The sequence below is a fragment of the Arachis hypogaea genome, chromosome 12 (genome assembly GCF_003086295.3).
Source record: "Arachis hypogaea cultivar Tifrunner chromosome 12, arahy.Tifrunner.gnm2.J5K5, whole genome shotgun sequence".
Lineage (NCBI taxonomy): Eukaryota > Viridiplantae > Streptophyta > Magnoliopsida > Fabales > Fabaceae > Arachis > Arachis hypogaea.
In genome coordinates, this window is record NC_092047.1 from 51460614 (window position 1) to 51484485 (window position 23872).

The following is a 23872-nucleotide window of genomic DNA, read 5'->3' on the forward strand; positions in this document are numbered from 1 at the left end:
CCGGAGATGCCTCAAATGCATTTTCCTCCACAAAACTATTGGGAGCAAATCAACACCTCCCTAGGAGAATTAAGTTCCAACATGGGACAATTAAGGGTGGAACATCAAGAGCACTCCATCATCCTTCATGAAATTAAAGAAGATCAAAAAGCAATGAGGGAGGAGCAACAAAGACAAGGAAGAGACATAGAAGAGCTCAAGGACATCATTGGTTCCTCAAGAAGGAAACGCCACCATCACTAAGGTGGACTCATTCCTTGTTCTTACATTCTCTGTTTTTCGTTTTCTATGTTAAGTGCTTATCTATGTTTGTGTCTTACTACATGATCATTAGTAGTTAGTAACTATGTCTTAAAGTTATGAATGTCCTATGAATCCATCACCTCTCTTAAATGAAAAATGTTTTAATTCAAAAGAACAAGAAGTACATGAGTTTCGAATTTATCCTTGAACTTAGTTTAATTATATTGATGTGGTGACAATACTTCTTATTTTCTGAATGAATGCTTGAACAGTGCATATGTCTTTTGAAGTTGTTGTTTAAGAATGTTAAATATGTTGGCTCTTGAAAGAATGATGACAAGGAGACATGTTATTTGATAATCTAAAAAATCATAAAATTGATTCTTGAAGCAAGAAAAAGCAGCAAAGAACAAAGCTTGCAGAAAAAAAATGACGAAAAAAAAATAGAAAAAAAGGACAAAAAGCAAGCAGAAAAAGCCAAAGCTCTTAAAACCAAGAGGCAAGAGCAAAAAGCCAATAACCCTTAAAACCAAAAGGCAAGGGTAAATAAAAAGGATCCCAAGGCTTTGAGCATCAGTGGATAGGAGGGCCTAAAGGAATAAAATCCTGGCCTAAGCGGCTAAACCAAGCTGTCCCTAACCATGTGCTTGTAGCGTGAAGGTGTCAAGTGAAAACTTGAGACTGAGAGGTTAAAGTCAAGGTCCAAAGCAAAAAAAAAGAGTGTGCTTAAGAACCCTGGACACCTCTAATTGGGGACTTTAGCAAAGCTGAGTCACAATCTGAAAAGGTTCACCCAGTTATGTGTCTGTGGCATTTATGTATCCAGTGGTAATACTGGAAAACAAAGTGCTTAGGGCCACGGCCAAGACTCATAAAGTAGCTGTGTTCAAGAATTATCATACTGAACTAGGAGAGTCAATAACACTATCTAAACTCTGAGTTCCAATAGATGCCAATCATTCTGAACCTCAATGGATAAAGTGAGGTGCCAAAACTATTCAAGAGGCAAAAAGCTACAAGTCCCGCTCATCTGATTGAAGCTATGTTTCATTGATATTTTGGAATTTATAGTATATTCTCTTCTTTTTATCCTATTTGATTTTCAGTTGCTTGGGGACAAGCAACAATTTAAGTTTGGTGTTGTGATGAGCGGATAATTTATACGCTTTTTGGCATTGTTTTTAGTATGTTTTTAGTAGAATCTAGTTACTTTTAGGGATGTTTTCATTAGTTTTTATGATAAATTCACATTTCTGGACTTTACTATGAGTTTGTGTGTTTTTCTGTGATTTCAGGTATTTTCTGGCTGAAATTGAAGGACTTGAGCAAAAATCAGATTCAGAGGTTGAAGAAGGACTGCTGATGCTGTTGGATTCTGACCTCCCTGCACTCAAAATGGATTTTTTGGAGCTATAGAACTCAAAATGTGCGCTTCCAATTGCGTTGGAAAGTAGACATCCAGGGATTTCCAGCAATATATAATAGGCCATACTTTGGCCGAGTTTAGACGACGTAAAAGGGCATTGAACGCCTGTTCTACGCTGCTGTCTGGAGTTAAACGCCAGAAACATGTTACAAGCCAGAGTTGAACGCCAGAAATACCTTACAAACTGGCGTTCAACTCCAAAAATGACCTCTACATGTGTAACATTCAAGCTCAACCCAAGCACACACCAAGTGGGCCCCGGAAGTGGATTTATGCATCAATTACTTACTTCTGTAAACCCTAGTAACTAGTTTAGTATAAATAGGACTTTTTACTATTGTATTTAAAATCTTTGGATTATCTTTTGATCCTTTGATCACGTTTTGGAGGCTGGCCCTCACGGCCATGCCTAAACCTTTCACTTATGTATTTTTAATGGTAGAGTTTCTACACTCCATAGATTAAGGTGTGGAGCTCTGCTGTTCCTCATGAATTAATGCAAAGTACTACTGTTTTTCTATTCAACTCAACTTATTCGGCTTCTAAGATATTCTTTCGCACTTCAACATGAATGTGATGAACGTGACAATCATCATCATTCCCCCACGAACGCGTGCCTGACAACCACTTCCGTTCTACCTTAGATTGAATGAGTATCTCTTGGATCTCTTAATCAGAATCTTCGTGGTATAAGCTAGATTGATGGCGGCATTCATGAGAGTCCGGAAAGTCTAAACCTTGTCTGTTGTATTCTGAGTTGGACTCTGGGATTGAATGACTGTGATGAACTTCAAACTCGCGAGTGCTGGGTGATGGGATTTTTGTGGAAAAACAAATTTCCCAAAACACCAAAAACTAACCGGCAAGTGTACAGGGTCGTATCAAGTAGTAAAACTCACTTAGAGTGAGGTCGATCCCACAGGGATTGATGGATCAAGCAACTTTAGTGGGTGATTAGTTTAGTCAAGCTAACATTTAGGTGAAATTGGGTGAAACTTGAAGCAACAGAATGTAAATGACAAGGAATTATAAATTGCAGAAAGTAAATTGTGCAGAAATTATAAAGTGCAGTAAGTAAAATTGGACAGAAACTTAAAGAGCAAGAAATGTAAATTGCAATGACAAGAAATGTAAATTGCATGAAATATAAAGGGGAGTGGGTGCTGGAAATTAAAATTCAACAGGAAAGTGTAAATAGCAATCAAACAGAGAAGTAAAAGATGCAAAATCATGCAACAGATCTAAACAGAAGAGTAAAATGCCTTGAAGAATTTTAAAGACAGAAAAGCAATGCTTAATTTGCAGCAATTTAAAAGTGGTTCAAGATCTTAGGAGTGGAAGAGACTAGATAACAATTCTAGATCTCAAATCCTTCCTTGATCCAACAAGAACAATTGCAAAATGAAAATGAAGAGTAAATTGCAGAAGAGGAACAAGAGAAGTTGCAGATGGAGAATGAAAACAGAATTCCTTCCAATCTCAATCCAAAAATTCAAAACAGAGAAGAAAACTAAGAAAGAAAGCAAAATGAAAACTAAAGAGTGCACAACTCCCTATTGGAGCTAGCCTCTTTTCTAATCGAGCTCCCCTAATGAGATGGAATTGATGCCTTTATATAGGCTTTACAAAGTGAAAATAAAAATTGAAATTGAAATTCTAAACAAATTACAATTAAAATAAATTCCTAAGCTAACTAATCCTTGTGCCATTGAGTGATGATGTGGGCTTTGCTTGCTTTGGATTTGAGGAGAAATGGGTTTGGTTGACCTTGATTCAATTTGGAGAGGAATTGAATTAAAGAGAATTTTAATTGAATTTTGGCCCATGTGAAAATTGCTTCCAAGAGGATGCTCAGCTCACAAAGTGAGCTGAGCTTTGAGACTTAATGTGGGGAGGCTTTGCGTAGCGTATAATTGCTTGAGAGAGGCATCAGGGGAAAGCTCAGCTCACAAAATGAGCTAAGCATTGGTGCCTTGGTGCCAAAATTTGTTGCGCGCTTGTGTGCCCCTGGCCGTGTCAAGATGTTGCGCGCTCCACTCCCCTGGCCGTGTCAAATTGTGCTGCATGATGCCCATGGGTAGCGCTCAGCTCACTTTGTGAGCTGAGCACAATATGAGGCCAAGAAACAAGGAAAGGAAAGACCAAGCTCAGCTCATAAAGTGAGCATTATCGAAAGCACAGCGCTCTCTAAGTGAGTGCTACTTTGCCTTGGAGTGAGGTTCCAGCTTCGAGCCTTGGTGGAAGCATTGGCTGATTTTTTTGCTTGTTTTTAGCCCTTAAAGATGCATTTCATTCGTGCCACTATTTCATGCCAAATATAAGTTTCCATACATCGTTGGAAAGCTCTGAATGTCAGCTTTCCAACGCAACTGGAAGCACATCAATCAAACATCTGTAGCTCAAGTTATAGCCCTTGGAAGGAGGTATGATCATGCTGTGAGCGCCCAGATTTTAACTTAGCGAAAATTTTGCTTCCAAGTTGAAATTGCATCAGGGTAATGCTCAGCTCTCCAAGTGAGCGCAGCTTTGTGTGCTGATTGCAATTTTTCCTTTAATTTGGTCATGGGCCACGCTTTTAAAAGCGTGGCCTAAGGCTCCAAAGTGTACTCCAACTTCAAAGTGTTTCTCAAAGCTCTTTTTTTTCCTTTTTAGCTTATTTTGTGCTTCTTTGCTTCTTTTTCTTCTTATTTCCTACAAGATTTATAAAATTAAAAGATCAAGAAAATATATCATTTAAGCACAAAAGCATTCAATATTTAAGCACAAATCATCTATTTCTTGTATGAAAAAGCATAGAAAAACATGACATGGTGACATGTCATCACTGGGCGTAGTGACAGACGCAAAAGGAGGGTGAATCCTATTCCAGTATGATCGAGAACCTCAGATGATTAGCCGTGCTGTGACAGTGCATTTGGACCATTTTCACAAGAGGATGGGATGCAGCCATTGACAAGGGTGATGCCTCCAGACGATTTGCCATGCAGTGACAGCGCATCGGACCATTTTCCAAAGAGGATCAAAAGTAGCCATTGACAACGGTAATGTCCTTACATAAAGCCAGCCATGGAAAGGAGTAAGATTGATTGGATGAAGACAGCAGGAAAGCAGAGGTTCAGAGGAACGAAAGCTTATGCGTTTATCTGAATTTCTCACCAATGATTTATATAAGTATTTCTATCCTTATTTTATTATTTATTTTCGAAAACTCCATAACTATTTTACATCCGCCTGACTGAGATTTACAAGGTGACTATAGTTTGCTTCATACCAACAATCTCCGTGGGATCGACCCTTACTCATGTAAGGTTTATTACTTGGATGACCCAGTGCACTTGCTGGTTAGTTGTATCAAAGTTGTGAATGAAAAACGATTTATTAAGACGTGCGTACAGAGTTTCTAGCGCCGTTGCTTGAGATCAGAATTTCGTGCAACAGCTCTTTTGCTTGCTCCATCCTTTTCTTAATGATGGGCTTCTCTTCCTCAATGGGAATGTCTCCTTCTATGGAAGCTCCAGTTGAGTAACATAGATGGCAAATAAGATGAGGAAAAGCTAACCTTGTCCCAGGGGAGGGCTTTTCGGCTATTTTGTAGAGTTCAAGGGAGATGATTTCATGAACTTCTACTTCTTCTCCAATCATGATGCTATGGATCATGATGGCTCGATCCACAGTAACTTCAGATCGGTTGCTAGTGGGGATGATGGAGCGTTGGATGAACTCCAACCATCCTCTAGCTACAAGCTTGAGGTCCAGTCTTCTTAGTTGAACCGGCTTGCCTTTGGAGTCAATCTTCCATTGAGCTCCTTTCACACATATGTCCATGAGGACTTGGTCCAACCTTTGATTAAAGTTGACCCTTCTAGTGTAGGGGCGTGCATCTCCTTGCATCATAGGCAAGTTAAACGCCAACCTCACATTTTCCGGATCAAAATCTAAGTATTTCCCCCGAACCATTGTAATATAATTCTTTGGATTCGAGTTCTTACTTTTATCATGGTTCTTAATGATCCATGCATTGGCATAGAACTCTTGAACCATTAGGATACCGACTTGTTAGATGGGGTTTGTTAGAACTTCCCAACCTCTTCTTTGGATTTCATGTCGGATCTCCAGATACTCATTTCTCTTGAGCTTGAAAGGGACCTCGGGGATCACCTTCTTCTTGGCCATAACATCATAGAAGTGGTCTTGATGAGCTTTGGAGATGAATCTTTCCATCTCCCATGACTCGGAGGTGGAAGCTTTTGTCTTCCCTTTCCCTTTTCTAGAGGATTCTCCAGTCTTAGGTGCCATCAATGGTAATGGGAAAACAAAAAGCTTATGCTTTTACCACACCAAACTTAGAATATTGCTTGCCCTCGAGCAAGAGAAGAAAGAATAGATGAAGAAGAAGAAGAAAATATGGAGGAGAGGAGGGAGACGTGTATTCGGCCAAGAAGAGAAGAGAGGGTTGTGTGGTGTGAAAATGAGGAAGAATGGAGGGCTATATATAGGGAATGGAGGGGGGTAAGGTTCGGCCATAAGGGTGAGTTTTGGGTGGGAAATTGATTTTGAATTTTGAAGGTAGGTGGAGTTTATGAGGTAGGTTTATGGGGAAGAGTGGATGGATGTGAGTGGTGAAGTGGTGATAAGGAAGAGAGATTGAGGTGATTGGTGAAGAGTTTTGGGGAAGAGTGTTTATGGGATTGTGTGAAAGAGGGGTGAGAAGAAGTGAGTGGAGGTAGGTGGGGATCCTGTGGGGTCCACAGATCCTGAGGTGATCCTGTGGGGTCCAGAGATCCTGAGGTGTTCAAGGATTTACAACCTTGCACCAAATTAGGCATGCAATATACCCTTGCACACAACTCTGGGCGTTCAGCACCAGATTGGTGCTTGTTCTGGGCGTTGAACGCCCATTTGTTGCCCATTTCTGGCGTTGAATGCTAGAACCATGCTTGTTCTGGGCGTTCAGCGCCAGCTCTTCTCCAGGGTGCAATTCTGGCGTTCAAACGCCCAGATGCTGCCCATTTTGGGCGTTCAGCGCCAGAACCATGCTCTGTTCTGGCGTTGAACGCCAGCCAGATGCTTCTTACTGGCGTTTAAACGCCAGTAAGGTCTTCCTCCAGGGTGTGATTTTTCTTCTGCTGTTTTTGATTCCGTTTTTAATTTTTATATTTATTTTGTGACTCCACATGATCATGCACCTAATAAAACATAAAAATAATGAAAATAAAAATTAGATAAATAAAAATTGGGTTGCCTTCCAACAAGCGCTTCTTTAATGTCAATAGTTTGACAGTGGGCTCTCATGGAGCCTCACAGATGTTCAGAGCATTGTTGAGACTCCCCAACACCAAACATAGAGTTTGACTGTGGGGGCTCTGGTTGACTCTATTTTGAGAGAAGCTTTTTATGCTTCCTCTCCATGTTTACAGAAGGATGACCTTGAGTTGCAAACACAAGGGAGTCCTCATTCAATTGAAGGACAAGTTCGCCTCTGTCAACATCAACCACAGCTCTTGCTGTGGCTAGGAAGGGTCTTCCAAGGATGATGAATTCATCCTCATCCTTCCCAGTATCTAAGACTATGAAATCAGCAGGGATGTAAAGGATTTCAACCTTTACTAACACGTCCTCTACTTGTCCATAGGCCTATTTTCTTGAATTATGCCATCTCTAATGAGATTTTAGCAGCTTGCACCCCAAAGATTCCTAGTTTCTCTATTACAGAGAGGGGCATGAGGTTTATCCCTAACCCAAGGTCACATAGAGCCTTCTCAAAGGTCATAGTGCCTATGGTACAAGGTATTAAGAACTTTCTAGGATCCTGTTTCTTCTGAGGCAATGTCAGTTGATCCAGATCACTCAGTTCATTGATGAACAAGGGAGGTTCATCTTCCCAAGTCTCAATACCAAATAATTTGGCATTCAGCTTCATGATTGCACTAAGGTACTTGGTAACTTGCTCTTCAGTAACATCCTCATTCTCTTCAGAAGAAGAATACTCTTCAGAGCTCATGAATGGTGTAAGGAGGTTCAATGGAATCTCTATGGTCTCTAGATGAGTCTCGAATTCCTTTGGTTCCTCAGAGGGAAACTCCTTATTGATCACTGGACGTCCCAGGAGGTCTTCCGCACTGGGATTCACGTCCTCTCCCTCCTTTACAGGTTCGGCCATGGTGATCACTTCAATGGCCTTGCACTCTCCTTTTGGATTTTCTTCTGTATTGCTTGGGAGAGTACTAGGAGGGATTTCAGTGATCCTTTTACTCAGCTGGCCCACTTGTGCTTCCAAATTTCTAATGGAGGACCTTGTTTCATTCATGAAACTCACAGTGGCCTTAGATAGATCAGAGACTAAGTTTGCTAAATTAGAGGTATTTTGTTCAGAGTTCTCTGTCTGTTGCTGAGTGGATGATGGAAAAGGTTTACTATTGTTAAACCTGTTTCTTCCACCATTATTAAAGCCTTGTTGAGGCTTTTGTTGATCCTTCCATGAGAGATTTGGGTGATTTCTCCATGAGGGGTTATAGGTGTTTCCATAAGGTTCACCTATGTAATTCACCTCTGCTATTGCAGGGTTCTCAGGATCATAAGCTTCTTCTTCAGAAGATGCCTCTTGAGTACTGTTGGATGCAGCTTGCATTCCATTCAGACTCTGAGAAATCATATTGACTTGCTGAGTCAATATTTTGTTTTGAGCTAATATAGCATTCAGAGTATCAATTTCAAGAACTTCCTTCTTCTGAGGCGTCCCATTACTCACGGGATTCCTCTCAGAAGTGTACATGAACTGGTTGTTAGCAACCATGTCAATGAGTTCTTGAGCTTCTGCAGGCGTTTTCTTTAGGTGAATGGATCCACCTGCAGAAGTATCCAATGACATCTTAGCTTATTCAGACAGACCATCATAGAATATATCCAGGATGGTCCATTCTGAAAGCATGTCAGAAGGACACTTTTTGGTCAGTTGCTTGTATCTCTCCCAAGCTTCATAGAGGGATTCACCTTCTTTCTGTTTGAAGGTTTGAACATCCACTCTAAGCTTACTAAGCTTTTGAGGAGGAAAGAACTTGGCTAAGAAAGCCGTGACCAGCTTATCCCAAGAGTTCAAGCTATCTTTGGGTTGAGAGTCCAACCACACTCTAGCTCTGTCTCTTACAGCAAAAGGGAAAAGCATGAGCCTGTAGACTTTAGGATCTACTCCATTAGTCTTTACAGTATCACATATCTGCAAGAATTCAGTTAAGAACTGAAAAGGATCTTCAGATGGAAGTCCATGAAACTTGCAGTTTTGTTGCATTAGAGAAACTAGCTGAGGTTTTAGCTCAAAATTGTTTGCTCCAATGGTAGGGATGTTGATGCTTCTTCCATGTAAATTGGAATTAGGTGCAGTGAAGTCACCAAGCATCCTCCTTGCATTATTATTATTTTCTGTTGCCATCTCCTCTTCCTGTTCGAAAATTTCTGAAAGGTGCTTGCTGGATTGTTGTAATTTAGCTTCTCTTAGTTTCCTCTTCAGAGTCCTTTCAGGTTTTGGATCTGCTTCAACAAGAATATTCTTGTCTTTGCTCCTGCTCATATGAAAAAGAGGGAACAGAAAAATAATAATAATAGGGATCCTTTTTGCCCAAGTATAGAGGTTCCCTTATGTGAGTAGAAGAAAAGAAGAAGAGAAAATCTGAACTCAGAGAGAGAAAGAGGATTTTCGAAAATAATTTTTGAAAAAGAGTTAGTGATTTTCGAAAATAGTTTTTGAAAAAGGTTAGTAATTTTCGAAAATTAAAATCAAAAATTAAAATAATTAGTTAATTAAAAAGAAATTTTGAAAAAGAGGGAGATATTTTCGAAAATTAGAGAGAGAGGGTTAGTTAGGTGGTTTTGAAAAAGATAAAAAACAAACAAAAAGTTAGTTAGTTAATTGAAACAAATTTGAAAATCAATTTTGAAAAGATAAGAAGATAAGAAGTTAGAAAAAATATTTTAAAATCAAATTTTTGAAAAAGATATGATTTTGAAAAAGATAAGATAAAAAGATATTTTTGAAAAGATATGATTGAAATTAGTTTTGAAAAAGATTTGATTTTTAGAATCACAATTAATGACTTGATTCACAAGAAATCACAAGATATGATTCTAGAACTTAAAGTTTGAATCTTTCTTAACAAGCAAGTAACAAACTTGAAATTTTTGAATCAAAACATTAATTGATGATGTTATTTTCGAAAATTATGATATAAAATTAAGAAAAAGATTTTTAAAAAATATTTTTAAATTTTGAAAATAACTAAGAAAAATGAAAAAGATATGATTTTTGAAAAAGATTTTGAAAAAGATAAGAATTTTAAATTGAAAATTTGATTTGGCTCATAAAAACAACTGGATTTTAAAAATTTTTGAAAAAGTCAAATCTAATTTTCGAAATTTTAAGAGAGAAAAAGGGGAAGATATTTTTTTGATTTTTTAATTTTTTTATAATGAGAGAGAAAAACATGAAAATGATGCAATGCATGAAAATTTTGGATCAAAATAATGAATGCATGCAAGAATGCTATGAATGTCAAGATGAACACCAAGAACACTTTGAAGATCATGATGAACATCAAGAACATATTTTTGAAAAATTTTTAATGCAAAGAAAACATGCAGGACACCAAACTTAGAAATTTTTAATGCTTAGGCACTAAGAATTCAAGAATGTATATGAAAAACACCATACAACACAAAACAAGAAAACATCAAGATCAAACAAGAAGACTTACCAAGAACAACTTGAAGATCATGAAGAACACTATGAATGCATGAATTTTTCGAAAATTTTATGCAAGATGAACATGCAATTGACACCAAAATTAAAGTCTGACTCAATACTCAAACAAGAAACACAAAATATTTTTTATTTTTATTATTTTTTAAAATTTTTTTTTTTTGGTTTTTTTTCAAAAATTATATGAAAAAGAAAAAAAAATAAGGATTTCAAAATTTTTAATATGAATTCCAGGAATCTTCAATTCTTAGTCTAAAGCTCCAATCTGAGGGTTAGACATGGCTTAATAGCCAGCCAAGCTTTAGGAGATATAAGCAATTCCCTGACATGTGGAGGCCTCAGTCTAAAAGAATTTAGACATGGCTTTACAGCCAGCCAGGCTTCAACATGCTTCATGGAACACTAGAATTCATTCTTAAAAATTCTGAAATAATTTTCGAAAACATATGAGAAATTTTTGAAAGATTTTTTTGAAGATAAAACAAAAAGAAAATTACCTAATCTGAGCAACAAGATGAACCGTCAGTTGTCCAAACTCGAACAATCCCCGGCAACGGTGCCAAAAACTTGGTGCACGAAATTGTGATCTCAGGCAACGGCGCCAAAAACTTTATACGCACGTCTTAATAAATTGTTTTTCATTCACAACTTCGATGCAACTAACCAGCAAGTGCACTGGGTCGTCCAAGTAATAAACCTTACGTGAGTAAGGGTCGATCCCACGGAGATTGTTGGTATGAAGCAAGCTATGGTCACCTTTTAAATCTCAGTCAGGCAGATATAAAATAGTTATGGAGTTTTCGAAAATAAATAATAAATAGACATAAAATAAAGATAGAAATACTTATGTAATTCATTGGTTAGAATTTCAGATAAGCATATAGAGAAGCATTCGTTCCTCTGAACTTCTGCTTTCCTGCTGTCTTCATCCAATCAATCCTACTCCTTTCTATGGCTGGCTTTATGTAAGGACATCACCATTGTCAATGGCTACTTTTCATACTCTATGGAACATGGTCCGATGCGCTGTCACTGCATGGCAAATCGTCTGGAGGCATCACCGTTGTCAATGGCTGCATCCTATCTTCTTGTGAAAATGGTCCAAATGCTCTGTCACAGCACGGCTAATCATCTGAGGTTCTCGATCATACTGGAATAGGATTCACCCTCCTTTTGCGTCTGTCACTACGCCCAGCACTCGCGAGTTTGAAGTTCGTCACAGTCATTCAATCCCAGAATCCTACTCGAAATACCACAGACAACGTTTAGACTTTCCGGATTCTCATGAATGCCGCCATCAATCTAGCTTATACCACGAAGATTCTGGTTAAGAGATCCAAGAGATAATCATTCAATCGAAGGTAGAACGGAAGTGGTTGTCAGGCACGCGTTCATAGGGAATGATGATGATTGTCACATTCATCACATTCATGTTGAAGTGCGAATGAATATCTTAGAAGCGGAATAAGTTGAGTTGAATAGAAAAACAGTAGTACTTTGCATTAATTCATGAGGAACAGCAGAGCTCCACACCTTAATCTATAGAGTGTAGAAACTCTACCATTGAAAATACATAAGTGAAAGGTTCAGGCATGGCCGAATGGCCAGCCCCCATGATCTAAGAACTAGACGTCCCAAGATGTCAAATACAATAGTAAAAAGTTCTATTTATAATAATCTAGCTACTAGGGTTTACAGAAGTAAGTAATTGATGCATAAATCCACTTCCGGGGCCCACTTGGTGTGTGCTTGGGCTGAGCTTGAATGTTACACGTGCAGAGGCTCTTTCTGGAGTTGAACGCCAGGTTGTAATGTGTTTCTGGCGTTCAACTCTGGTTTGTGACGTGTTTCTAGCATTTAACTCCAGACAGCAGCGTAGAACTGGCGTTCAACTTCCATTTGAGTCGTCTAAACTCGGCCAAAGTATGGACTATTATATATTGCTGGAAATCCCTGGATGTCTACGGTTCAACGCAATTGGAAGCGCGCCATTTTGAGTTCTGTAGCTCCAGAAAATCCATTTTGAGTGCAGGGAGGTCAGAATCCAACAGCATCAGCAGTCCTTCTTCAACCTCTGAATCTGATTTTTGCTCAAGTCCCTCAATTTCAGCCAGAAAATACCTGAAATCACAGAAAAACACACAAACTCATATTAAAGTCTAGAAATATGAATTTAACATAAAAACTAATGAAATCATCCCTAAAAGTAACTAGATTCTACTAAAAACATACTAAAAATAATGCCAAAAAGTGTATAAATTATCCGCTCATCAATAGGTTATGTTAAAGCTTGGGTTAACTAAAGATTCAGTTTATAAGCTTACTTAGCCATATATGTATCCTTACCATTGCCTTGGCCCCATTACAACCTTGAAAAAGACCTCATGATGTCTGCATTGGTATATTAAATGTTGTTGATTGATTAGGAGAAGAACAAAAATTAGAAAGCATAATTAGAGAAGGATAGAGTGATTACCCTATACACTAGAGAGACTAGAGTGTACATACACCATCAGTGAGGGTTCAATGCTTGAAATTTTATGTTCCCTGCTTTCATGAGTTGTCTTCTTGCATTTTTAGCTGTTCTTATTGTATAAGAATTGAATTAGTGGAATTTGATTTGTAATTGTTTTGAAGAGCTTACTTACTTTTGATTAAGTGGACAAGAATCATATAGTTGCATTTACATATATAGGTTGCATTGCATTGCATGAGTTTCACATGTTCCTACTCATTTATTTTATCTCCTTCAACTAAGCATGAGGACATGCTAATGTTTAAGTGTGGGGAGGTTGATAAACCACTATTTTATGGTTTATAATGTGTTTAATTGTGTGGTTTTATCATGACCTTTACCCACTTATTCATATAATCAGCATGCATTTATATTTCCTTCCTAAAATTATTACATGATTGAAAACTTGCTTCCTAGAGACTTTTAATTATCTATTTTAATTCTCCTTTATTCCATTCGATACCGTGATCTGTGTGATAAGTGTTTCAGGCTTTATAGGGCACGAATGAGTTGAAGATTGGAAGGGAAGCTTGCAAAAATAGAAGGAACACAAGAAATTAAGGAGATGACCAACGAGAAGTGACGCGGTGATGAACGGAAACTTGACCTTTAACAAATCTCCCTCGGCAAGTATACCGAATTGTCATCAAGTAAAAACTCAAAATAGAGTGAGGTCGAATCCCACAGGGATTAATTGGTCAAGCAACTTTAATTGGAAGAATGTTCTAGTTGAGCTAAGTAGAAATTGGGTTGAGAATTGCAGGAAATTAAATGGCGGGAAAGTAAATTACAGAAAATAAATGACGGAAGGTAAATTGCAGAATCTTAAATGGGGAAGGGGAGTTTAGCATGAAAGTAAATAGCGGAAAGTAAAGAGAATGGGTAAGATCAGAAATGGGGAGTTCATTGGGCTTAGGAGATGTTGCATTATCCGGATCAAGTTCATTTTCATCTCTTCCTCAATCAATGCATTCATTGATCTCCTTGGCAATCTTAAGTGATTGAATTCCAATTCCTTGGTAATTCAATCTCTCAAATCAGATCAATAGCCAATTCCTTGGTCTAATTGCTCATGAGAAGAGATGAAGTGTGGTCACTGATTATACCATATGTATTTCCAAATTAAAGTATTGGAAGAATTATATGTCACCATATCCGCCCAAACCCCAATTTGGTCCAACATGAGAAAGCAATTCTAGCATGATATCTTCATTCCTCTTCCAAGGTTCAGAAGAGATCCAAGTATGAATAGCTTCTTTTCCAAGATAACTACTCAATTGGATGAAGATTGAAAGCTTTCTAGTAAAATCAAGAGAAAAGAGAGAAGAAGGATAATGAAAACTATTATTGATCCATCAAATTACAACAGAGCTCCCTAACCCAATGAAAGGGGTTTAGTTGTTCATAGCTCTGGGAATAAAAAACATAGATGGAGAGTACATTATGAGAATTTAACTAAAAGTTGCAGAGAAAGTAAAATACAGAGAGTAGTTCTAATAATGCCAAAATCTCCCTTTCTAATTCAAAACTACCCCTATATATACTATTCTTCTGATCTTCTAGTTGGTTCTTTAAGTCTTGGATATGGGCCTTTGGATCTTGAGTTTGAAGCAGTTATCCTCTTCAGTGGGCTTAGCTTTACTTGCAGAGAGAAAGTGTGAAGCAGGCAGGGACTTTAGCTTAGGACGTCAGTGGCGTTAACGTTAAGTGAAAGTGTGGGTTCGAGAACGTTAGTGACAATCACATTTTTCACTAACGTTCCTAAACCAGGGATGATCTACGTTATTGGGACTTATCTTTTCCAATAACGTTGAGAGTCCTCCCTTCCCCCTACGTTAGAGTTCACGTTAGTGTGGCTAACGTGACCTTTAACGTAGGCTTGCCAAATCTTCGAGAACGTTAGTGACACTTACCTTTGTCACTAACATTCTAAAACGCCCCTACTTCCCACGTTAGAGTCCTCCCTAACGTTGCCTCTTGGTCCTTCGCACACGTTATTGGGACTTATCTTTTCCAATAACGTTGAGAGTCCTCCCTTCCCCCTACGTTAGAGTTCACGTTAGTGTGGCTAACGTGACCTTTAACGTAGGCTTGCCAAATCTTCGAGAACGTTAGTGACACTTACCTTTGTCACTAACATTCTAAAACACCCCTACTTCCCACGTTAGAGTTCACGTTAACTAGGTTAACGTGACTTCTAACGTGGTAGTGATAGCCATCTCCAACGTTAGTGACAAAGGTGAGTGTCACTAACGTTGGCTCATCATTCTTTCCTCCACGTTAGCTTCCACGTTAACTAAGTTAACGTGGGAGTTAACGTTGCTCATAGTGGCTCATTCCAACGTTAGTGACAAAGGTGGGTGTCACTAACGTTGGCGATTCTTTGCTCCCTCCACGTTAGAGTCCACGTTAACTAAGTTAACGTGGCAACTAACGTGGCTCAAAGTGGCTTAGTCCAACGTTAGTGACAAAGGTGAGTGTCACTAATGTTGGCCATTCTTTTGCTTTCCCACGTTAGAGTCCACGTTAATTGAGTTAACGTGGCTCTTAACGTGGCCAATATGAGCTTGGTCCAACGTTAGTGACAAAGGTGAGTGTCACTAACGTTGGCTTCATTTTTTTCTTCCACGTTAGAGTTCACGTTAACTTAGTTAACGTGACTCTTAACGTGGGCTATGATGGCTTCGAGGATGTTATTGGCGATTACTTTTCTCATTAACGTTGCAAGCTAGCCCCCTTTCCACGTTAGTGGTCACGTTAGTTAGACTAACGTGGCTGTTAACGTGGTTCTTCCTTGCTCCCTTTGTCCTGAAATCAAGCAGTAGAGTGCATCAAAGTTCTAATCTAAGTCATGAGACATGCATCATCCAATTTGTCATTTAATTCATGCATAATTCTCATGAAATCATGTAAAGTGCACAATGTTTGCTTGAATTAAGATGTAAGTGAAATTCTACCCAAAACTTGCTTATTTCCTAAGAAAATGCATGAAACTACCCTAAAATAGTAAAGAAAAGGTCAGTGAAACTGGCCAAAATGCCCTGACATCACAACACCAAACTTAAAGCTTGCTTGTCCCTAAGCAAGTACTGGAACAAGAGATTGATGAATGGAATGCCAAGAGAAATGAATCATTATTGTGGAAGTCATGTCCTTGGTTTTATGGTGGTTTCATGCATAGCAACTTAGGTTCATTCCTTCACTGGCTTTCAGACCTTTATCATGTCTTGGAATACTCACTTGATTGCACCCTATGAGACTTTTATTCAATGATCCTTTTGTGGTTTTCAGGGTTTGATTGTGCTTTTTAGACTAGGTGCTCTGTGAGGGGCGACTCTTTAAGATAAGCTTTCTGCCAGCACTCCCGAACCAGTTGGTTCAAGGTGCTAGGTGTTAAGACACCCCTAAGGACTTACTCCCTCAAGTCTCTTTCCCCCATACATACACACCACATGCACATGGTTTGTTATTTTCTTCCCTTGAGGTCTTGGTGTCCAACACCTCTTTGGGTTACTAAATGTTCTGTAGCAAGGTTGCTCTTGATAGTGAATTTTCAGTTGATAATCCCGGGTTAGTTAACCCAAGTTACCAAGTGATGAAGCACTCCTAAGAACTTATTCATCCAAGCAGATCCTTGGTACAAGAGCACCACAGACACATCCCTCAAGATTCAAGCCCTTGGTGCCTAGCCTTATTCTTTATTAACTTTTCTTTCTTTTTCAACTCTTATTATTCTTTTCCTTTTTCTTATTAGGATCTTATTATTTAGCTAGTCTCATGGGGTGTGTTTCAAGCATATGATTTAGGACAGATAGTTGCCTTCCCACCTTGTTGGTGAACCAACTTAGCTAAGTGATTACTACACCACAAATCTAAGAACTCACTCCACCAATTGAACTCCACTCTGGTCTTTCATAACATCTCTTTTTATTTAGCTTAAAAAGGACAAGCATACAATAAGCAAGATGGAATTGAAAACAGGCAATTTGACTAGCAATCATAGACCTAAGCAAGGAGAATACTAAAAACAGAATTGAAAATTCTAAACTACCATGGAAGCATGTTCTATTTCATACATGATTTTCCTTATTTAAAACTTGAAAAAGATGGGACAATGAGGGAACTCCACCGCCTTTTACTCTTGGGGGTGCTCATGCTCTCCTTCCTGTTTGTCCTCCTTGTGTTTTTCTTGAGTGCTTGCACTCCCACTTCCCTTGCTTTTTCCAATCAACTTCTTCCAGAAGCCAACATCTTCCATCTTCTTTTTCAATGTTTCCTTCTGCTGTTTCACCTTCCTTTCCTCTTGTTCTGTGAGATCTTTTTGGACGTCATCATACCTAGGGATTGCAGAGTGTAGATTATGCATATGACTAGACATATAGTTCAACTTAGCTTGAGTGTTTATGTTGAACTCCTCCCTATGTAGTTGCCGTCCTTCATTCAGTACGCTAAACTCATTGAATGCCTTCGTCTGAGCTAACTGTCATTGATTGAGTTCTTGAAGGCGTTTGTCTTGACGCTCTTGCCTTTCAGTCACTTGATTGATGGCTTGAGTGAGCTGGGAGTAGTGTTCCATTTGCTGTTTCTACCACTCCCCTTGTTGATTCATCCAATTAGAAAACAGTTCTTCTTGACGATCCATCCTTTGGGCTTGAATGTGCAGTTGTTGTTCTTGTCCCTCCATATAACTCCTCGCTAGCTCCTCAATGGCTCCGTGAATGTGATTCAAGTTGATGTTGGTTGGATCATAGTACTCTTTTTGCTGATATTCTTCCTGTTGAGGTTCTTCTTGGTGAGGTTCTTCTTGTGGTGTTCTTCTCCCTATTTGAGGCCTTCTTTGTTGTTGGGCGGGTGTCACATGCGTTATACGCTGGAGTGTAACCATCCTTCCAGGGTTTACCCAAGTTGGGTTGCTGTCTTTGAAGACTACCTTGGCTTTCGTACACAGCCTAAGGATGGTGCTCGGGAACCAAAGTCTAGCACCTGGATCATTCTTCTCGGCTGATTCCTGAATCCCCTCAGCTATAATTTCGTTCACATTAATGCTTCCACCCTTTACTAAGCAGTGTACCATAGTAGCTCGAGTTACGTTGACCTCAGAATTGTTTGCAGCTGGGAGGATAGATCTCCTCACAAGTTCAAACCATCCCTTGGCTTCCGGGATGAGGTCTCCTCTCCTGATGAACCGAGGTCTTCTATCTGAATACCTTTCCCAGTCAGATCCTATAACACACATATCATTCACAATTTCTTCAAGTTCATTATTGTCGGGGCCATTACTTATTCTCACGTGATAACTGGGCTCATCAAAATGTGGTGATTTCAGCTGAAGAACCCTTGTTATGGCATTAGGGCTGAAGTCCACCTCTGTTCTTCTCACGTAACTTTTGAAGGTGGGGGCCTTGGTTTTGTCTTCTCTGACCATATTTGTATAGAATTCTTTGATGAGGTTTGCATTTATCTTTGCTTCTGGGTTCGTAAGCCTTTGCCAACCACTTTGTTCGATTTTTTCTCAAATCTGTGGGCATTCATCTTCGTTGAATTGGAATGTTAACTCAGGCAATATCTTCTTGAGCTTTATCCGTTCAAATTCACGTTCATGGAATGCAGTTTTGAACTTCCCTTTATCAAAAGGGTTGCTCTCAACCGGTTCCTTTCTCTTTTGCCTCTTGGAGCTTGATGATGCTATGAATGATTTTTGAAAAGTGAAGGTGTTGAGGTGAGTGATGAGTGGTGGAATTCGGTTGGGTTAAGATTGGGTGTAGTGAAGGGATTTGAGTTCCGGAGGAGTGGAGTATAAGGAATGGGAATTGGAATATGGAAGGGTTATGAACTAAGAACCACTTATATAGAGAAGTGGTGAGTGAATAGAAGGTGTGGATTGATGGGGTGGTTGTGTGATGGACGGATGGGGTTTAGCATGGGATGAGCACAAGGATCATCAACTTTATGATGGTGTTGGTTCAGTTTCCAAGCTTGTTCTTTTTCCAATGTTGCATGGCAACAATTCCCAATGTAATTCCCTTGGAGACACGTGTACAGTCCTCTCCTTTTGTGGTAGCCAAACCCTTCAATTGCCCCATCAATTCTCCTTTTAAAGTTTTTGTTTCTAACTACTATGTTCTGTTCATGAGTGCACACCAACTGACTAACTCAACATCCGTGTATGCAACATTGGCAACACCAAACTTAGTTTGGTGCCATGTGGTGTAAAAGATTTGTTCAAGGCCCCTAAGAGTGACATGATATGGGTTATATTTATGTTCTCTTAGTGTGCCTTGAACACCAAACATGTTCCTCACTATATGTTGCCCAAAAGGATTCATTTAAGTGCATGTCAAGTTGAGTTGAAATCCTTGAACCTTGCTTTATTAACTACTTTTAAAAGCATGTAAAACATGGGTTGCCTCCCATGAAGCGCTTCTTTAGCGTCACTAGCTTGACATTCTGCCTTTGTCATGGTGGTTGGTAATGCTTCAGATCTTCTCCTCTTACAGTAAACCTATATCCATTGGCTTCATCAATGATCTCCACATGTTCCAGGGAGAGAACTTTGTTGATGCTGAAAACCTTGGGTAACTGAGATGGGATGGTGGGGAGATGAGGTGGGATATCTAGGAAGTAAGCTGAGATCACTTTATCACCTGGAGATAAATCTTTTGTAGGGATCTTTTTATTCCTCCATCTCGTTGGTACTTTCTTCTTTGTTTCTTTTGCTGTTATCCTGCTCTTTGTGGTCTCTTTCCCTAGGGAGATTTTGTTGCTGGTCTCATATGATTCTGGTGGTTTTAGCTCCACTTGAGTTTCTTTTAGCTGTGACAGCTGTTGATTCTCTTGTTCATCACCCAAAGGAATTCCAGGGTGTACAGCTTGTGCTTTAATGCTTTTTTCTCCCACCATTGCTTTGTCATGCTCTGCTCTTAGTTTCTTGCCTTCCTGACTTGCTTCTTGTGAGGGTTTGAAGACGTTGAAGGTGAGTTGTTTGTCATGCATCCTCAGTATTAGCTCTCCTCGCTCCACATCTATGAGTGCTCTGGCTGTAGCTAAGAATGGTCTTCCCAATATGATTGGGTGAAGGTGACTTTCTTCCATTTCCAGTATGACAAAGTCTGTGGGAAGGAAGTAGTTCCCAACCTTCACCAGCACGTTTTCAACCACTCCAATTGCTTGTTTTTGAGTTTTGTCCGCCAGCCTGATGACTACGTCTGTGGGCATCAGCTCATTGATTTGCAGCCTCTTCATAAGGGATAAAGGCATTAAGTTGATGCTTGCTCCCAGATCACAGAGTCCTTTGTCAAACATTGTTTCTCCTATGGCACAGGGGATGTAAAAACTCCCTGGGTCCTTCCTTTTTGTAGGCAGCTCTGGTTGAATGAGAGCACTGCACTCCTTGTTCATCACTATGGTTTGTCCTCCCTTGAGTGAGCTTTTCCTGGTCAGCAGCTCCTTCATATACTTGATGTATGAGGGCATTTTTTGGAGAGCCTTGATGAATGGTATGTTCACATGGAGGGATGCAAATATGTCGAGAAACCTTGAGTATATTCTCTTCTCTACACCACCATTTAGTAATTGGGGAAAGGGTGCATAGAGCCTCAGCAACTCTTTCTGCGTAATTGTGGTTTCCTGAGGATTCTCTTCCTGCTTTTCTGCTGATGAATCTTCAGATTGTTCTGATGGTTTGTTCAGCTCTTCCTCAGTCTCCTTATCACTTATAGTAACCATCTTGCAATCTTCCCATCTGACTTTCTTTGCTTCACCTCTTGAATTTTTCTCTGTGTCACTTTGGAAGCTATCAATAGGTTTGGGAATCTTCTCAGATAGGTATCCCACTTGAAATTCTAGCTTCTTGATGGTGTCTCCTTGATTCTTGATATTGGCTCGCACCTCCTCTTTAAACACCTTGTTATCTTGAATCTCCTTGCATATGCCTTCATGTAGAGTCTCAATCCTTGATAGTCTTTCTTCCGATGATGGAGAGTTGAGATTGGAGGGATGAGAAGGGCCATTTTGACTTTGGTATGGATGTTGAGAAGTGTTGTTGGGGTGGTGTTGATATGATCTCTGTGTGGAATGTTGGTGAGCTGTATTGTTGTTGGGGTTATGGCGTCTCTGATCTTGGCCTTGGTCTTGTTGATTTCCCCACCCAAAGTTTGGGTGGTTCCTCCAACCAGGATTATATGTTTTGGAGTATGGGTCATGGTGCTGCCTAGGTGAATTTCCAATGTAGTTGGCTTGTTCCTGATCACCCTTTGCCTCTTCATTCACTCCTTCTTGAGTTGCTGCTGAAGTGGTGATTGCTGCTACTTGATTCCTCTCCATCTTCTTGGTGAGGTCAGCTAATTGCTTGGTGATCATCTTGTTTTGAGCTAGCAGTGCATCCACATTGTTCAGCTCTATCACTCCTCTAGTGTTGCCTATTTCAGAAGCATAGAAGTAGTCATTCTCTGCTACAGTCTCAATGACATCTATGGCTTCTTCAATGGTCTTCTTCTTATTCAGAGATCCCCTGGATGAGTGGTCTACTACCTTCTTTGATTCATATGAAAGACCTTCATAGAAAATGTGCAACTGCACCCATTCATTGAACATATCCGGCGGGCATCTTCTTGTCAGGTCCTTAAACCTCTCCCATGCTTCATATAGAGTCTCACCATCTTGCTGCCTAAAGGTTTGTACCTCAGCTCTCAACCTGTTGATCCGTTGAGGAGGATAGAATCTTGCCAAGAATTTGTTCACCACATCTTCCCAGGTTGCTAAACTTTCCTTTCGAAAGGATTCCAGCCATTTAGATGCCTTCTCCTTGAGTGAGAAGGGAAACAGAAGTAGTCTATAGGTGTCAGGATGAACACCATTAGACTTCACAGTATCGCATATCCTCAGAAAGGTGGTTAGATGTTGATTGGGGTCTTCTTGAACACTTTCTCCAAATGAACAATTGTTCTGAACAAGGCAGAATGGGTGTTTAACGCCCAGTCTGGCAGCATTCTGGGTGTTAAACGCCAGAATGGGCAGCACTCTGGGTGTTTAATGCCAGAAAAGGGTGTCTGGCGTCTGGCTGGCGTTAAACGCCAAAAATGGCAGACAGACTGGCGTTTAACGCCAGAAAAGGGTGTCTGGCTGGCGTTAAATGCCAAAAAGGGGCAGCAGACTGGCATTTAACGCCAGGAAAGGTAGCAGAGTTGGTGTTAAACGCCAGGATTGGCACACAGTGGGCATTTAAACGCCATAATGGTGCAGGGAGCAGAATTCCTTGACACCTCAGGATCTGTGGACCCTACAGGATCCCCACCTACCCCACCTCTTCTTCTCTCCTCTTCACACCTTTCCATAACCCTCTTCCCTAAATACCCTTGACCAATCACTTCAATACCTCTTCCCCATATTTTCTTCACCATTCACATCCATCCATCATAAACCCCACCTACCTCACCATTCAAGTTCAAACCACTTCCCTCTCTAACCCACCCCTTCATGACCGAATTCCCTCTCCCTCCTACCCTATAAATACCCCTCCTCACTACCTTCAATTTCACACATCATACACACTACTACCCCCTTGGCCGAAACCACTACTACCCTCCATCTCCTCCATTTCTTCTTCTTATACTCTTTCTTTCTTCTTTTGCTCGAGGACGAGCAAACCTTTTAAGTTTGGTGTGAAAAAAGCTCTGTTTTTTTTTTTCATAACCACTAATGGCACCTAAGACCGGATAAACCTCTAGAAAGAGGAAAGGAAAGGCAATTGCTTCTACCCCCGAGTCATGGGAGATGGAGAGATTCATCTCAAAGGTCTATCAAGACCACTTCTATGAAGTTATGGCCAAGAAAAAGGTGATCCCCGAGGTCCCCTTCAAGCTGAAAAAGAGTGAATATCCGGAGATTCGACATGAGATTCAAAGAAGAGGTTGGAAAACTCTCACCAACCCCATTCAACAAGTCAGAATCTTAATGGTTCAAGAGTTCTATGCTAATGCATGGATCACTAGGAACTATGACCAAAGTATGAACCTAAACCCAAAGAATTGGCTCACAATAGTTTGGGGGAATTTCTTGGATTTCAGTCCAGAAAATAGTGAGTGGGTTAGTCCAGTACAAGTGGTCTCGAAGAAGTCTGGTGTCATGATAGTGAAGAATGAGAATGGGGAACTTATGGCTACAAGGGTGCAAAATTCCTGGAGAGTGTGCATCGACTACAGGCACTTGAACTTGGCCACTCGCAAGGATCACTATCCACTACCTTTCATCGATCAAATGCTTGATCGCCTGTCAGGTAAATCGCACTATTATTGTTTAGATGGTTATACTGGGTATTTTCAGATCCATATTACTCCAGAAGATCAGGAGAAAACAACTTTTACATGCCCCTTTAGAACGTATGCATATAAAAGAATGCCTTTGGGTTTATTAATGCACCGGCTACGTTTCAAAGGTGCATGATGAGTATATTCTCAGATCTTCTTGAGCACTGTATAGAAGTATTTATGGATGACTTTAGTGTCTATGGTGATTCCTTCGATCTTTGTTTGGATAATCTTGCTAGAGTATTAGAAAGATGTGCTAGTTCAAACCTTGTGCTTAATTTTGGAAAATGTCATTTTTTGGTAAAGAAAGGTATTATTCTAGGCCATGTCGTTTCTAGTACAAGTATATCTGTTGATCCTACAAAGGTTGATGTTATTTCTAGTTTAACTTACCCCTCTTCTATGAGGGAAGTTCGTTCTTTTCTTGGTCATGCAGGTTTCTACTGGCATTTTATCAAGGACTTCAGTAAGGTTGCACTACCCTTTCCCATCTGCTGCAGAAAGACGTAGAGTTTGATTTGAGTGAAGACTACATGGAAGCATTTGACAAGATGAAGATTGCCTTGACCTAAGCTCCTATTGTGAGAGGGCCTGACCAGAATAGGCCGTTCAAGATCATGTGCGACGCATCTAAC

The 23872-nt window shown here is 39.8% G+C and overlaps 2 non-coding genes across 2 annotated transcripts; both read left to right on the top strand.

Annotated features, from left to right (window-relative positions):
- The first annotated feature begins 8591 nt into the window (after nucleotides 1–8591).
- Nucleotides 8592–8699, top strand: LOC112732140 (small nucleolar RNA R71). The gene has a single exon (XR_003167877.1). It is a non-coding gene; the product is annotated as a small nucleolar RNA R71 (small nucleolar RNA).
- Nucleotides 8700–21520: 12821 nt separating this feature from the next.
- LOC112732185 (small nucleolar RNA R71) lies at nucleotides 21521–21627 on the top strand. Its single transcript, XR_003167921.1, has one exon. It is a non-coding gene; the product is annotated as a small nucleolar RNA R71 (small nucleolar RNA).
- Nucleotides 21628–23872: the final 2245 nt, after the last annotated feature.